The following is a 16,738-nucleotide window of genomic DNA, read 5'->3' as shown; positions in this document are numbered from 1 at the left end:
TTAGTGGAGAGGATTTCTGAAAATTGGACTTATGGGGTTAAGTTTTAAGAGAATTCTTCTGATTTTGGTTGTTCTACTTTTATCTGAGTTTGCAGGTGGTTTGAGGTTAAATTGACTATATCACACACACACTCAAGGTCTTAGCTTTAGGTTAAAGTAAACGCCTAACTCTTGCTTGACAAACTGCAAAATTTTTGATTGATTTTCCTGCCATCTTTGATGTTAAAAGAGTAAGATACTAGAGATGAAATCTGAATTCATAAAAGCTTGGTGAGTGATGATACTTCTCTTTCGGGTTGAGTCGATATTACCTAAACTATCATTTGCTTTTTTTTTTTTTTTTTTTTTGAGGACAAACAAAGTTGTTAGTTTGGGGGTATTTGATGACTTGCAAAATTTCATATTGCAGATTTTACAAGTTCGCTCGAGCGAAGGCTTTTGGCCGCTCGAGGGAAATCAGGCAGATTCAAATGCTCGACTGCCGCTCGATAGGGAGCTCGAGCGGGTTGCTGAAAAACAAAGATCGCTCGAGCGGAGACATTGGCCGCTCGAGCGAAATCAGGCAGAGTCGAACGCTCAACGTGTGCTCGATAGGATGCTCGAGCGAAATCAGACAGAGTCGAACGCTCGATGTGTGCTCGACACCCCGCTCGAGCGAACATCGTATTTTGACAGATTTTAGGTTTTCCGCCGTCACACCATATAAAAGCAATTTTTCACTCTAGGGCCGCGAGTTTTGGACTGGAGAACACTTCTTGGGAGAGAAAAACATAGCTAGAGGGATTCAAATCATCTATTTTTGGAGAGGGAATTCCAGTTATTGCACGTACGTTGGAATCATACACGAGCACGGACGAGAGAAAAGCGTTGAATCGTTCCCTTGAGCTTTTGACGACGAGTTGAGGCTGCAAGGAGGATTTTTCAGTGTTTATTTTCTTCCCATCTTCTCAGAACAATTATGGTAAATTCGTTTATGTTGAATTCCATTTCTAGCATGAGCTAAATTTTCTTCATTCTAGGAAAATGATGTAACCTATTTCCGAACTATGCTTGGTTGTCTATGCTAATTTAATGCAATTCTCTCTTTGTTTATCTGATTTATTCTGAATTTATTACTTCTAATTAACTGGCCATTGATTAGATGATAAGTAATCTTGTGATTTGCTATCGAAAGAGGGAATCATAGGGTAGATCTTGGATATTTCAGCATAGGTAAGTATAGAGATCGAAAGACTTGTATGAACCTATGTAGTAATTAAATCATTGGTCTTATTGCGTTCTTGATTATTGAATTTGCATATTCTTGTGTGAATTGATAACCAAGAGTCAATTCCAATTGACTATTGAAAGAGGCTTTTGGATGAATTAGAGATTTGCTAATAGACAAAAGAGATTTAAATTAAATTAGCTGGATGAGAAAAGCATAGTGAAGAAGTAGGTGAAATCGATTTCCTAGAAGTTTTATTCCCATTAATTTGATCTTCGAACGTCAGTGTTATTTCCTTTGCACATTTTTCTTTGAGTTGATCTAGTTTAAATTGCAACTACAAAAATCTTAGTAATTCCTCTAGATAAAATCAAGTTTAGTATAATTTTGGTATTTGGCAAACATAAGGTACTAATCCCTGAGGACGATACTCTTCTTATTACTTTACTATAAAACTACGATACTGTGCACTTGCAGTTTTGCACCGGTCATCTACTACGAACATCTACTACGAACATCTATCTTAGTCTTGGATGTCTTTAAGAAAGGTCTTCCTAACAAACTAGGAGCAGTTTGATCACCATTTTCCATATCAATCACATAAAGGTCAGTAGGAGAAACCAAATCATTAACTTGCACCAGCACATCCTCAACTACATCCTTAGGATAGGCATTAGATCTATCAACCAATTGAATCACAACACCAGTTTTATTCAAATGTCCAAGTTTCAAAAAAGCATATATAGAATATGGCATGATATTGATAAAAGCTCCTAAATCTATCATGACCTTCTCAAATCTAGTGTTACCTATCGTACAAGGGATGGTTAACATACCTGAATCTTTGCACTTCGCAAAGAGTTTTCTTTGAATAACTGCATAAACATTCTCTCCTACTATCACCTTCTCACATCCTCTAAGTTTCTGTTTCATCTTAATTGTACACAGTTCTTTCATGAATTTAGCATAATGGCATCTAAAAGTGGAATATTTACCTCGCATCTATGAAAAGTCTCATATAAATCTTTATTTTGCTCATCCTTTCTAGTTTCTGATAAAGCTTGAGAAAAATGAGGTACTGGTTTATAATTAGAAAGAGGCAAAAACTTATGCTTAGGTATGACATCGTCATTGGGAACGTTCCTTTCTGCAACGACATTTTTCTCATTTTATTGCTTTGACGATGCATGTGCTTCCTTTACTGGAATCTCAACCTCTTTACCACTTCTCAAAATTATTGCACTTGCATTTTCTCTTAGATTTACTACGTTTGAGAGGGTAATTTCCCCAAACTTTGCACCTCTAGCTGATTAATTGTAGTTGCCATCTGACCCATCTGATTTTCCAAACTTTGAATATTTACCCTCGTTTCTTGTTGAAATTGCTAAGTATTAATGGCAAGAGACTTAACAATCTCAAGTCTCTTCTCAAGACATACCAAAATTAGAAGTTTGGCCCAGTTGTTGTCTAGGGGGGTATGGCTGCTTATATTGCTGGTAACTTGGGTGGTTTTGAGTCGTGGGCTGATTTACTTGTGGATTCCAATAGCTAAGTTTGGGGTGATCCTTCCATCCCGGGTTGTACGTGCTTGAATAGGGATCATACTTCCTTTGCGGTTGTCTAGGAAAACCACCCACCGCATTTACTTGCTCAATGGACTCCTCTTGAAGATGGGCACATATTAGTTGGATGCCCTACTACCGAACAAATCCCACAAGCCTTCACCGTTTGCATATTACCTATAGCCATTTGGCGAACAAGAGAAGTTAGACTCACAATTTGTTGTTCAAGGGAGGAAATACTTACCTCATTATCATGCCTAGATGGAAGGTCAAGCCTAGTGCCAAATTGTTGAGAATTGGCTACCATATTTGCAATTAAGTTTCTCACAGCCTTGGGAGTTTTATCCACCAAAGCTCCTCCACTAGCAGCATCAATCATGCTCCTATCAGTGGGTAGAAAGCCCTCATAGAAATACTAGATAAGTAGCTGCTCACTAATTTGATGATAGGGCAGCTTGCACATAATTTCTTAAAAAGTTCACAGTATTCATGTAGGGACTCTCCGTTATGTTGCCTTACAGCACAAATCTCTTTTCGAATGTTGGCCGTCCTTGAAGCTGAAAAATATCTCCAAAAACAATATCTTCATCTTGTTCAATGTGCTAATACTCCCAGAGGGTAGATAATAGAGACAATCCTTAGCCGAATCCTTCAAAGAAAATGAAAAGGCTCTTAATTTAATTCGCTCTTCAGTCACCCCCGTGGGTTTCATCCTTGTACATACCACATGAAGTTCCTTTAAATACTTGTGAGAATTGTTGCCTAGATGACTAACACAAGAGGGGAGTGAATTGGATTATATTTAAAAATTAAAAATTATAAATCAAATACATAATAAAAAAATATAAACAAAATACGAAACAGCAATAAATATAAAGAGTAAGGGTAAGAGAGATTCAAATTCAGTATGTTAACAAGGTTCGGCCCTACTGCCTACATTCTTGCCTCAAGCTACCCCTTGGGGATCTCCAAATTCACTATTCAACCTCCTTCAGGTGGAGATAGAAACCTATTACACCTTTGAACAACATCACTACAAAGGATCTGTATAGAATACCCTCTACACTTGCAATCACCTTACACATGGTGATTCAACTATTCCCTATGTAGAACACTTTCTACATGCACAAAGGTTATACACACCCTTTTACTGATACAAGAGCTGATAGTGAATAGACTATCAAAAAATAATCATCAATGAGTGAAATAATAACAATACAACACAACCTATATCTCTCTCAAAATGAACAAGGATTAAGGTTCAATGTTTAGAGAAAAGAGAATGAAAATTTTGAATGAATGTTGTATGCTCTTGGTGTTGTGAATTTGAAGCTCTCAAATGATCTATTTATAGGCATATGAGGCTTCATATTCAATTTTAAAAAGATTCACATGTCAAATACAATATTATTCACTTTTCAAAAAATTGAAATAAAAATTTCTTTTTTTTCAATTTGTCAAAGACAACATCATTCACTTTTTCAAAAATTCAAATAAAAGTTTCTTCTTTTTTCACTTGTCAAAGACAACATCATTCATTTTTTCAAAAAAGTCAAATAAAAGTCTCTTCTTTTTCAATTGTCAAAGACAACATCATTCACTTTTCAAAAATTTCAAACCTAATCTTTTAACTTTTCACATATGACAAAAGGAGTATTATTTCCTTTTCAATTTTTCAAACAAAATCATCTACTTTTTGCATAAGTCAAAAAAAGTATCAATCACTTTTAGAAAATATTTAAATAAAGCATGCACATATGAAATATGACAATCAATTATCTTTCAAATTTTCAAATTTAATTTTTAAAATATTCATGCACATGTGGAAAATGTATTTTAATGTTTTATGATAAAATATTAATTTTGAGCTTTAATCATAATTTCAAATTTTTCAAGGGATGTATAAAATTACTCTATAAGTTTTAATGTGAACTTCTTCCCTTCTTGCTCATGCTTGGTTCCTTGATGTGCTTGACTCCATTGTGTAGACAACTTCAGTTTGAGACTCCTTTATTCTTTGAATTCATTTGTTATTATCAAAATCAATGTATAGATATATAATTACATGAATCTTGAAACCTTGGGTTCAACATGGATGTTCACCTACAAGGCCATGAAAAGTGGGTAACAGATGTATTAGTCTAGATATTAATTCAAAAGTAGTAGTAGCATCTAAAATAGGGAACACTATGCATAAAGGTTGTTGATTCAAATCAGGGGCAACAAGCTCTTTCAATGTTTGATTTCCAGCCATGACTTCCTCCTCTTCTAAATCAGAATTGCTAGCAAATAGGGAATCAAGAACCAGATCTTTCTCTTCAGAATTTCTTTGAGCTTCCCTCCTTAACTTGCACAAAGTTCTCTCCATTCTGGATCGCACTGAAAATCACCTTGATTGAAAAATCCAATTACAACCGTAAAAAATCAAGGGAACTCTAATAAGCCATGAAAAACAAATCAGGAAAAGTCTAGAATAATGAAAATTAATAAAAATAACTATCGAAATCTAACAATTTTTTTTCTCAAAAATCTCAAGAATGAATTAAGGATCACAAGAAGGACAAAAATAAACTACAATCACTCCCCAGCAACGGTGTCAAAATTTGGGGTGCTATTTGTGACGCCCCCAAATCCCCACGTATGGACACGGGAAAATCAAGACGTCCGGATGGTGACATCACGGGTCACCACCCTATCGATGAGTGCCAAGTGTGTGCAAAAGCAACAGATGTGCACGAAGAAATACGCAACGGATAACAAAAGTCACAACTAAGTACCAGAATTTTTCTTAGTATAAAACAAGCTATTTAAAACATACATAAATCAAATATTACAAGATACAAATATAGTTTTAAACCAAACTATAAAGCATGACTTCGACTCAAAACTTCGACGGAGCCGCATCCTCGGGCTCAGCCTCCTCCTCCTCCTCGAATCCTGCACCAAAATCTACGGAACCAAAAATGGTACCGCAGGTAAGTAAAATCCAAATACCACCAGATAAAAGCATATAGAACTCAAACAATATGCATGAAGTGATGCCAAGCAAACCCATAAAAACAAATTTTTCCACGCACGCCAAAAATCCCATTTGGCCCAAAAACAAACCCTTTCCAAATATCACGCCAAAAGTCACATTTGGCCCATAACCATCTCAAACCATTATCCAATTAAATCCGTATGCACCATGACCTCCCCTAGGGGTCATCCGCACACCCTGGCTCCAGAGCCACACCGCAGGTTACGACCACGCATGTGACACCTAATGAGCGATGCCCAGTTCCGCGCCCAGCGCGTTCGTAGCCAAGCATCCTCTAGCCCTCACCAGCGAAGGGCCACGGAGTCGGTGCGTAGAGCGATGCCCGGTTCCGCGCCCGGCGCGTTCGTAGCCAAGCATCCTCTAGCCCCCGCTCCCGTCGTCGCCCAGCGACAACCCAGGGGACGTCACTCAGTTTATTCCGCTCCCGAGTGACCAGAGGAGCTCCACCGAGATAATACCCCATCCCGGCTTGGGGTCGTGATACACATGCACCTGAAAGTCCACTTACGCCAATAAAACAGGCTTTTCTCAATTAAATAAAAACACACGTGCATGCACCATGTAAATGCAATATCAATGCACAAAAATAATCAACCAACATATATCAATAAAACAAGCAACTCCGTCCTCCATCCATCCGACCCCCGAACTCCTCGGACTCAGTCCGAAATCAACCAACCAGCAGATAAATAATTGAATGAGCAAAATATATTTAAATCTGAAAATAGGGTTTGGAAACTACTTACAGCGCTATATGGTATTTTTAGAAAGCTTGCGGCATTGCAAACGGCGGAGAAAAAGCGACGTAACAGTGAAAATTCACTGTGGCCGTGGGTTGTAAAATACCCACTTTTGAACGGGGACAAACCAGGGCTTGGGATTGATAGGGAATGGTCTAGGATGATTATGAAGCTATTGGAAGTGGTGGTTGGTCGTGGGTGGCGGCGAAAACGGTGGAGGGAGGCCGGATTTTCCAAAATGGACAGCTAGCTCGTGGGAGCTGTTTCGGTGGCTATTAGGGGCCGGAAATGGGTGGGTTAGGACGGCAAGGAACCGGTGATGAAGTGGTGAAGAAGTGGTGGCCGGAGGTGGAGCGACGGCGGCGGATCGGGGCAAAATCTGTGGGGCTTCAAGGGCGTTTTCCGGCCAAACGGCCGGCCGGATGGGGCTGAGGTTCAGTGGGGTGGTGCGCCGGAGGGAGGGGCTTCGACCGATGGGGGTGGTGTCACCCACGGTGGCCGGACGGCGATGGGTTAGGGCTGGGGTGTCTTACGGCGTGGGAAAGGAGAGAGAGAGGGTCGACAGAACGCACGGGGAAGAAGAAAAAGAAAAGAAAGAAAAAGAAAGAAAAAGAAAAAGAAAGAAGAAAAAGAAAAGAGAAAAAGGGAAAAGAGGAAAAAGGAAGAAAAAGAGATGTAGGAAGAAATGAGGTCCAATCCTCACTCCGGACAACAAAACAAAACCGCCGAGAAAGAGATTAAAAACCGTAAAACAAATAAATAAATAAATAAATAAAACACAACATCCAACAAATAAAACTAAATTTAAAACGCAATAATTTAAAATAAATAAACTAATATATTAATTAAAATGAAAACAACCCTTCAATGAAAATACACGCAAAAGCGGGTCGTCACATCCTCCCCACTTAAAACAAATTTCGTCCTCGAAATTTGCAAGATCAACCACCAACTTAAAACAAGCCACATAAAATCACATAAACCACCTGTGACCAAGATTAAGATACATACCTTCATTATACAAACAAGTATGGGTACTGCTCCCTCATGTCCGCTACTCGCTCCCAAGAGAAGTCTTGAGCTAATGGATCTCCCCAAGCCACCTTAACCAGAGGTATCGTCTTGGACCTCAACTGTTGCTTCTTTCAATCTATGATCTGCGACGGAACAACTTCATAAGTGAGATCCGGTTGCAACTGAATACCCTCTGGGTCGACGAAGCGTGGCTCTTGTTGTCCAAAGCTCTTCTTCAGGGATGATACGTGGAAGACATCGTGAATATCCCCAAAATACTCTGGCAAAGCAACTCTATAGGCGACGGACCCTACCTTCTCCAGAATCTGAAAAGGGCCGACATACCTCGGATCCAACTTCCTCTTCTTACCAAAACGCTTAACACCTCTCATGGGAGAGACTTTAAGGTAAACCCAATCACCAACTTCAAAAGATAACTCTCTCCTCCTGGTATCAGAGTAGCTTTTCTGGCGACTCTGAGTTGCCGCCATTTTATCTCTGATGATCCGGACTTGGCTTTGCATCTCTTGAATTATTTCGGGCCCAATAATCTTACTCTCCCCGACTTCGTCCCAACACAAGGGCGATCTACACTTCCTCCCGTAAAGAGCTTTATAGGGGGCCATCTGAATGGTTGCATGGAAGCTGTTATTATATGCAAACTCTATGAGCGGCAAATGGTTTTCCCAACTCCCTTGAAATTCTATGACACATGCTCGCAACATGTCTTCAAGGGTCTGAATGGTGCGCTCTGATTGGCTGTCTGTCTGCGGGTGATATGCAGTACTGAACTTCAACTTAGTACCCAAAGCTGCCTGCAAACTCTTCCAGAACTGCGACGTAAACCTTGGGTCTCGATCCGACACTATACTCTTTGGTATGCCGTGCAGCCGCACTATTTCTTTCACGTACAAGCGTGTCAACTTACCCAAGGAGTCGGTGTTATTAACAGGCAGGAAATGAGCACTTTTCATTAACCTGTCAACAGTCACCCAAACAGAATTTTTCCCACTAGGCGTTCTCGGCAAACCCACTACAAAGTCCATCGTGATGTCATCTCATTTCCACTCAGGAATAGGGAGGGGTTGGAGCATACCTGCAGGTCTTTGATGCTCGGCCTTCACTTGACGGGATGAACTGAATAAGGGGTCGCATCTTTGTACCGAATTGGATTCGGTACAAAGATGTACCGAATTGGATTCGGTACATCTTTGTATTGCCGGGATGAACTGAATAAGGGGTCGCATGAGCTTCTGCCATGATCTGCTCCTTGAATTCCGAATCTTTGGGAACCACTCTGCGATCTCGGAACCGAAGTATCCCATCTTTATCCATGCCATAATGCAACGGCCCTCGAGATTTTCTGACTCTTTTTCTGATATTCAGCAGCTGTGGATCCTTCCTTTGAAGAGTCTTCAATTCTTCAAAATCAGTTACCCGAATATCAAGAACTGAAGATAAAATCTCTTCTTGCTGCGAACTCTCAATAAGGAGCCTTCTCATCCCACAAAGCAACGAATCCAATTCTGACGGCTCGGCTTCATCTTCCAAGTGTGACTTTCGGCTCAAAGCATCAGCAACTATATTAGCCTTCCCCAGATGGTACTTGATCTCACACTGATAGTCACTGATTAGCTCTAGCCATCGCCTCTGCCTCATGTTCAGATTTTTCTGGGAAAACAAATGCTTCAAGCTCTTGTGATCAGTAAATACCTCGCAAGCTTCCCCATACAAGAAGTGCCGCCAGATCTTGAGAGCAAAAACAATCGCAGCCAATTCTAAATCGTGCATCGGATAATTCTTCTCATGGTCCTTTAGCTGACAAGATGCATAGGCAACAACCCGTCCTTCCTGCATAAGGACACAACCCAAACCAAACTTAGATGCATCACTGAAGACTACGAATGGCTTATGTGGTTCTAGGAGCGCTAACACTCATGCCGTCGTCAACCTGTTCTTTAATTCTTGGAAGCTTCTCTCACATTGATCTGACCACACAAATTCTGTATTCTTCCGAGTCAAAGCTGTGAGAAGTCCGGATAGGCGAGCAAATCCCTTCACAAATCTTCGGTAATATCCGGCAAGCCCCAAGAAACTCCGGATCTCGCGCACTATAGTCGGGCGCGGCCATGATAAAATGGCTTCCACCTTACTAGGATCAACAGCCACTCCGTCTCGAGAAATCACATGCCTAAAAAATTTAACTTCTTCCAACCAGAATTCACACTTGCTGAGCTTGGCGTACAACTGGTGTTCTCTCAATTTCCCAAGTACCAGACGAAGATGATACACATGCTCTTCAACATCTCGGGAATAAATCAGAATATCATCGATGAATACTACCACAAAGGAATCCAGATAAGGTCGAAATACTCGATTCATTAAATCCATGAAAGCAGCAGAGGCATTAGCTAACCCAAACGGCATCACCTTAAATTCATAATGCCCATACCTCGACCTGAAAGCAGTTTTAGGCACATCCCTGTCTCTGATCCTCAGCTGGTAGTATCCCGACCTCAGATCAATTTTAGAGAACACAGCTGCTCCTTGAAGCTGATCAAATAAATCATCTATCCGTGGGAGAGGGTATTTATTTTTTATGGTCACCTTATTCAATTCTCGATAATCGATGCACATACGGAGGGTTTCATCTTTCTTTTTAACAAACAAAACTGGTGCACCCCACGGTGAAGTACTAGGCTGAATAAATCCCTTCTCTACCAGCTCTTGCAACTGAGTCTTCAACTCTTTTAATTCAGCCGGTGCCATGCGATAAGGAGCTTTATGCACAGGAGCCGCTCCAGGTTCCAAGTCTATAACAAATTTCATTTCTCGCACAGGGGGTAGTCCGGGCAAGTCATCCACAAACACATCGGGGAATTCTTCCACAACTGGAATGTCTGCCAAAGACTTCTTCTCAGACGGCGTGGACACCATCTGAACCAAGAATGCATCCGCTCCCTATGCAATCTCTCTTCTTGCTTGAATTGCCGATATAATTATCGGCTTTTCTTTCAATTTACTCCCCGCAAATTCCAGACAATCACCATCTGGAAGCTGAAAGCTAATTATCCGACTTCTGCAATTAATATTCGCAGAATATCGGTGTAGCCAATCCATCCAGAGGATGATATCAAAACCCAATAGATTAAACACCACCAAATCAGCATCCAAGAACCTTCCCTCAAAATTTAACGGGCATCCCAAAGCAACCTTGGAACACCACACCATTTCACCATCGGGTAGAGCCACTACCAGAGACTTTGGCAACGGTTCCGTGACCAAATTACACACCCGCGCAAACGTGGAAGATACAAACGACTGTGACGCATCGGAATCAAACAAAGTGCAAGCATAAAACTCATACAAACGGACTCTTCCTGAACCAAACACATTAACCCATGAAATCCAAAAAGCAAAGGAGAAACCAAATATACCCAAAAATTAAATCCAACTTAAAATTAAATTAATCCATACCTATAATTACTCCAGCATCATGGGTCGCTGGTGCCTCATCATCCACATCTCCGGGTGTGACAGCATAAACCCGGGCTTGCACTGCTTGTCTCGGATTGGTTCTTCCACCGCGTCTACCTCCACGGCTTCCTTGAACTCTGACGGGGCATTCCCGAGCAATATGTCCCACTTCGCCGCACCGGTAACACTGGGGTCCACTACTCAGCCGACACTCACCCTCATGAGCTCTATTACACGCTCCACAAATTGGCACCCGTCCTCCCATACGAACACCTGAGGACGCTTGAGGTCGAGTTCCAGTCCGCTGAATAAATTTCTGAGGCGAACCCAAGCTGCTTCCTTCACCAGAAAAACTCCGCCTCTTATGTCCTGGAGGGGAGCCCATACTCAGATTATTTTCTCGTTCCACAAGGGTGGCCACATCCACTAATTCCTAAAAAGTGGATATCCGATGGCTGACCACCATACGGCATATATCAGGGCGTAGTCCCTCCTGAAAACAATCAGCTCGCATCTCCTCTGTGGCGATAAGGTGGGGAGCAAATCGCCCAAGTTCTATGTATGTTCGGGCGTACTGTTCCACTGTCGTGCCCCCTTGGACCAAATTTGAGAACTCTCTTGCCTTTTGCTTCCTTACCGATGCGGGAAAGAAGCGGTCATTAAATTTTTTCTTAAAGCGCTGCCAGGTCACAGCAGCGAAAAATCCCAATTTTGATTCCAACATCACCCTCTTGGTATCCCACCAATCAGACGCGATGCCTTGCAATAGATAACTGGCGTAAAGTACCTGTTGCGCCTCGGTGCAACCACACACCTCAAATGTTCTTTCCAGGTCTTTGATCCATTTTTCAGCTTGAAGTGGATCCTCTTCTCCAGTGAAGTGTGGGGTTCTATGCACCAGGAAGTGCTCATAGGTGCATCCGGCTTGCACCATGCTACTGGACCCTCCTGGGTACATCCAAGGCCCTCTCTGATGTGGCCAAGGACCTCCTGGTTGTGGCCAAAACCCTCTTTGCTGTGGATAAGGCCCTCCTTGTTGTGGCCAGGGACCCTCTTGTTGTGGCCAAGGTCCTCCTTGTTGTGGTCAAGGCCCTGTCTGTTGTGGCCTAATATTCTGCTGCATAAACTCCGTCATCTGTCGTATTCCTTCGGCTATGGAGTTATCTCTTGAGGTATTGTCCCGTGGCTCCTGAGTAGATTTCCTTGGTCTCCCCATTTTTTTCCTGCCACCACAACCTTTGACCCCCTTTCAGAAAATAAAAACAAAAACAGAACCAAAGACCACCACCGCATCACACAAAACAAAAGAAACCAACTTGCAAAAACATAACTAAATAAATAAAAACAAACAAACAAGTTCAAACAAATAAAACAATTAAAACAAATTAAATAACTATACTTAACATAATTTTTAAAACACAACCTAAAAAAAAAACATTCTGGTACTACCTACGGGACATGTGGTTTTACCCAGAGCCAAACCGCTCTGATACCACTTGTGACGCCCCCAAATCCCCATGCACGGACACGGGGAAATCGAGACGTCCGGATGGTGACATCACGGGTCACCACCCTATCGACAAGTGCCAACTGTGTACAAAAGCAACAGATGTGCACGAAGAAACACGCAGCGGATAATGAAAGTCACAACTAAGTACCAGAATTTTTCTTAGTATAAAACAAGCTGTTTAAAACATACATAAATAAAATATTACAAGATACAAATATAGTTTTAAACCAAACTATAAAGCATGACTTCGACTCAAAACTCTAGCGGAGCCGCATCCTCGGGCTCAGCCTCCTCCTCCTCCTCAAATCCTGCACCAAAATCTACGGAACCAAAAATGGTACCGCAGGTAAGTAAAATCCAAACACCACCAGATAAAAGCATATAGGACTCAAACAATATGCATGAAGTGATGCCAATGCGCAAACCCATAAAAACATATTTTTCCACGCACGCCAAAAATCTCATTTGGCCCAAAAACAAACCCTTTCCAAATATCACGCCAAAAGTCACATTTGGCCCATAACCATCTCAAACCATTATCCAATTAAATCCGTATGCACCATGACCTCCCCTAGGGGTCATCCGCACACCCTGACTCCAGTATCACACCGCAGGTTATGACCACGCATGTGACACCTAACGAGCAATGCCCGGTTCCGCGCCCGGCGCGTTCGTAGCCAAGCATCCTCTAGCCCCCGCTCCCGTCGTCGCCCAGCGACAACCCAGGGGACGTCACTCAGTTTATTCCGCTCCCGAGTGACCAGAGGAGCTCCACCGAGATAATACCCCATCCCGGCTTGGGGTCGTGATACACACGCACCCGAAAGTCCACTTACGCCAATAAAATAGGCTTTTCTCAATTAAATAAAAACGCACGTGCATGCACCATGTAAATGCAATATCAATGCACAAAAATAATCAACCAACATATATCAATAAAACAAGCAACTCCGTCCTCCATCCATCCGACCCCCGAACTCCTCGGACTCAGTCCGGAATCAACCAACCAGCAGATAAATAATTGAATGAGCAAAATATATTTAAATCTGAAAATAGGGTTTTGAAACTAGTTACAGCGCTATATGTTATTTTTAGAAAGCTTGCGGCATTGCAAACGGCGGAGAAAAAGCAACGTAACAGTGAAAATTCACTGTGGCCGTGGGTTGTAAAATACCTATTTTTGAACGGGGACAAACCAGGGCTTGGGATTGATAGGGAATGGTCTAAGGATGATTATAAAGCTATTGGAAGTGGTGGTTGGCCGTGGGTAGCGGCGAAAACGGTGGAGGGAGGCCGGATTTTCCAAAATGGAAAGCTAGCTCGTGGGAGCTGTTCCGGTGGCTATTAGGGGCCGGAAATGGGTGGGTTAGGACGGCAAGGAACCGGTAATGAAGTGGTGAAGAAGTGGTGGCCGGAGGTGGAGCGACGGCGGCGGATCGGGGCAAAATCCATGGGGCTTCAAGGGCATTTTCCTGCCAAACGGCCAGCCGGATGGGGCTGAGGTTCGGTGGGGTGGTGCGCCGAAGGGAGGGGCTTCGACCGGTGGGGGTGGTGTCGCCCACGGTGGCCGGACAGCGATGGGTCGGGGCTGGGGTGGCTTACGGCGTGGGAGAGGAGAGAGAGAGGGTCGACGGAATGTACGGGGAAGAAGAAAAAGAAAAGAAAGAAAAAGAAAGAAAAAGAAAAAGAAAGAAGAAAAAGAAAAGAGAAAAAGGGAAAAAAGGAAAAATGAAGAAAAAGAGATGTAGGAAGAAATGAGGTACAATCCTCACTCCGGACAACAAAACAAAACCGCCGAGAAAGAGATTAAAAACTGTAAAAAAAAATAAATAAATAAATAAATAAAACACAACATCCAACAAATAAAACTAAATTTAAAACGCAATAATTTAAAATAAATAAACTAATATATTAATTAAAATAAAAACAACCCTTCAGTGAAAATACACGCAAAAGCAGGTCATCACACTATTGCAGGCAACCAAAACTAAAACCTATTAACTCCTAAAAAAATGGCCGCCCAGGGGGGTGGGGTTGGGTTTAGCGAGAACAATTTCAAGAAGAACAACTAAGGAAAGATTCAAATTAAATTTTCGAAATCAATCAAAAGAACAAATCTTGGTCCAAGTCAACATCCACCATTGGAATTTTACAATTGATCATCGATTCAAGTATATATTAATTCATATTTTGAATATTCACCGTTGGAATTATTTTCCTATCTTTCCTTAGTCCCAGTTAATTAGAAAACGAGTGAGCTAATTAACCTTAACTACTAAACAACCCAAGACAACTGCTAAAAGTTTAATCTAGTAGTAGCCTTAAGAATTAGACAGATCGATGAAGCTAAACAACACAAACACAAGCGGTTGCATTTAATTTAGTCGAGCGTTCTTCTTAAGATCTAATAATTTCTCACACAGCAAATCATTAAATCTTAGTTGCTTCACAAATTAAAGAGATCAAATAATTACGGATTTGATGTCTAACCTAGCAGTACATTGCAATGAATAATAAACTAGTAGGCCTCCTGTTAATTAAACGAGACAATCATGAAAATAGACACAGAAGAAAATCCGATACTCAAAGCATAAATTGAACAATAAAAATAAATTTGATCTCACAGTTTTATTGATTCTGAGGCTTCTGTTTCCTTCAACCAATTATGGAAGTTTAGCCACACAAGGCCATGATGAAAACTCAAATGAGAAGTTGGAGAAGAGGGGAGGGAGAGATGTCTTGATGTCTCCTAATTTTTTTCCCCCTCTTAGCCAGTTCAAATCAAGTTTTTTGAAGCCTACCCGATCTTGTAAAAATATTCTCAATATTATCCTTCACTAACAATATCCAAATCTGACTAATTAATGGAAAATATTGAAAATAAAATAGAGTCCTAATATAATTATGAAAGAGGTGTTTCCAGCTGGAATTTTTGTGCACTAGATCTCAAAACTTCTACAGATAAATCGCATATTTGAATTTTATGATACAGAATGTTCTAGATTGTCAGCAATTCAAGTGTGTCAACTGCAAGCCCAATTTCGACCTTGATGTAGCCAGTATCTCCCAAAACTCAAAACATAAAAGTTGTAGAAAATTTTCTTGGAATTCCATATCATTTTGAATCATCTTAATCGGAGCTTGGATGAGAGAGTTATGTCCAAATTATGAAGTGATATCAAAATTGTCTAGAATCGCCCAATTAGCTTCGTTTTGCATTTAACAACTCCATTTGCATCCTAAATCAAAATATAAGAATAATAAGTACATTTAGGCACCAAATAAGTATAAAATACTAAACATTAAAAGAGAAAAATATGACACTTTGTATTCTTATCAATAGCTTCTCTTCCATGCCCATTCATCGCTAAGTCTGAAATCATTGCCCTCCATGAAACCACATTCTTGTCATTACCTTAAACACCCCATAAGCCTTTTCTAAACACTCACAATGTGAGTACATTGTTGCCAGATAATTACACAACTTGCCAACCATAACCATGCTCTCCAATGTAAGCACGGATCTTTTCACCAAATTCCAATGCATTCAAGTGGGCACATGCTCATAATAGAAGTAAACACGTGACATCATTGGTTTCACATCCATCACTACCACTCTGCATAATATCAAACAAACCCAATGCATCTTGAGTTATGTTATTACGCATACAACAAGAAATCAACACATTCCAAGCAACAGCATCTCTGTCACGTATATCGTCAAACACCTTACTTGCTTCATCGTACTTCTTGCAACACAAACACAAGTCCATCAAAGTGGTGAGCAATACGCTATTAGACTTGTGCCCATCTGTCAAAATCCTAGCGTGAACCTGAACTCCCCTAACAATGAAGAAAGCTTAATACAAGACTTGATAGCAAACGAAAAAGACAAAGGGTTTACATGCACGCTTTTCCATTTCATTCTCGGTACATATAAAACTCCTCCAGCAGTGAATTGCTCATAGAGTAGGCCCTGATCATGGTGTTGTAGTGAGAGGATAATGGGTCCAAGATTTGAGTAAAAAACTAGTGGGAATAGTCCACGTCTCGTGCAAGAGAGAGTGCTAGGCGGGATAAGAAGTTGAGGGAAATGGTGTGGTCTTGAAGAAGACTTGTACAGATGAGGCGGGCATGGATTTGAAGCAAATGGGTCTTCTGGGTGCATGATTTTATTAGAGAAAGTAG

At 41.1% G+C, this 16,738-nt stretch overlaps 1 pseudogene; it reads right to left on the bottom strand.

Moving 5' to 3' along the window:
* The window catches only part of LOC122289252, a 96,871-nt pseudogene extending 80,133 nt beyond the window's left edge, over window positions 1-16,738 (bottom strand).

This window comes from Carya illinoinensis, chromosome 12 (assembly GCF_018687715.1).
Source record: "Carya illinoinensis cultivar Pawnee chromosome 12, C.illinoinensisPawnee_v1, whole genome shotgun sequence".
In the NCBI taxonomy this organism is placed as follows: Eukaryota; Viridiplantae; Streptophyta; class Magnoliopsida; order Fagales; family Juglandaceae; genus Carya; species Carya illinoinensis.
The sequence above is the reverse complement of the archived record's forward strand: the minus strand, read 5'-3'. Positions and strand labels throughout refer to the sequence as shown.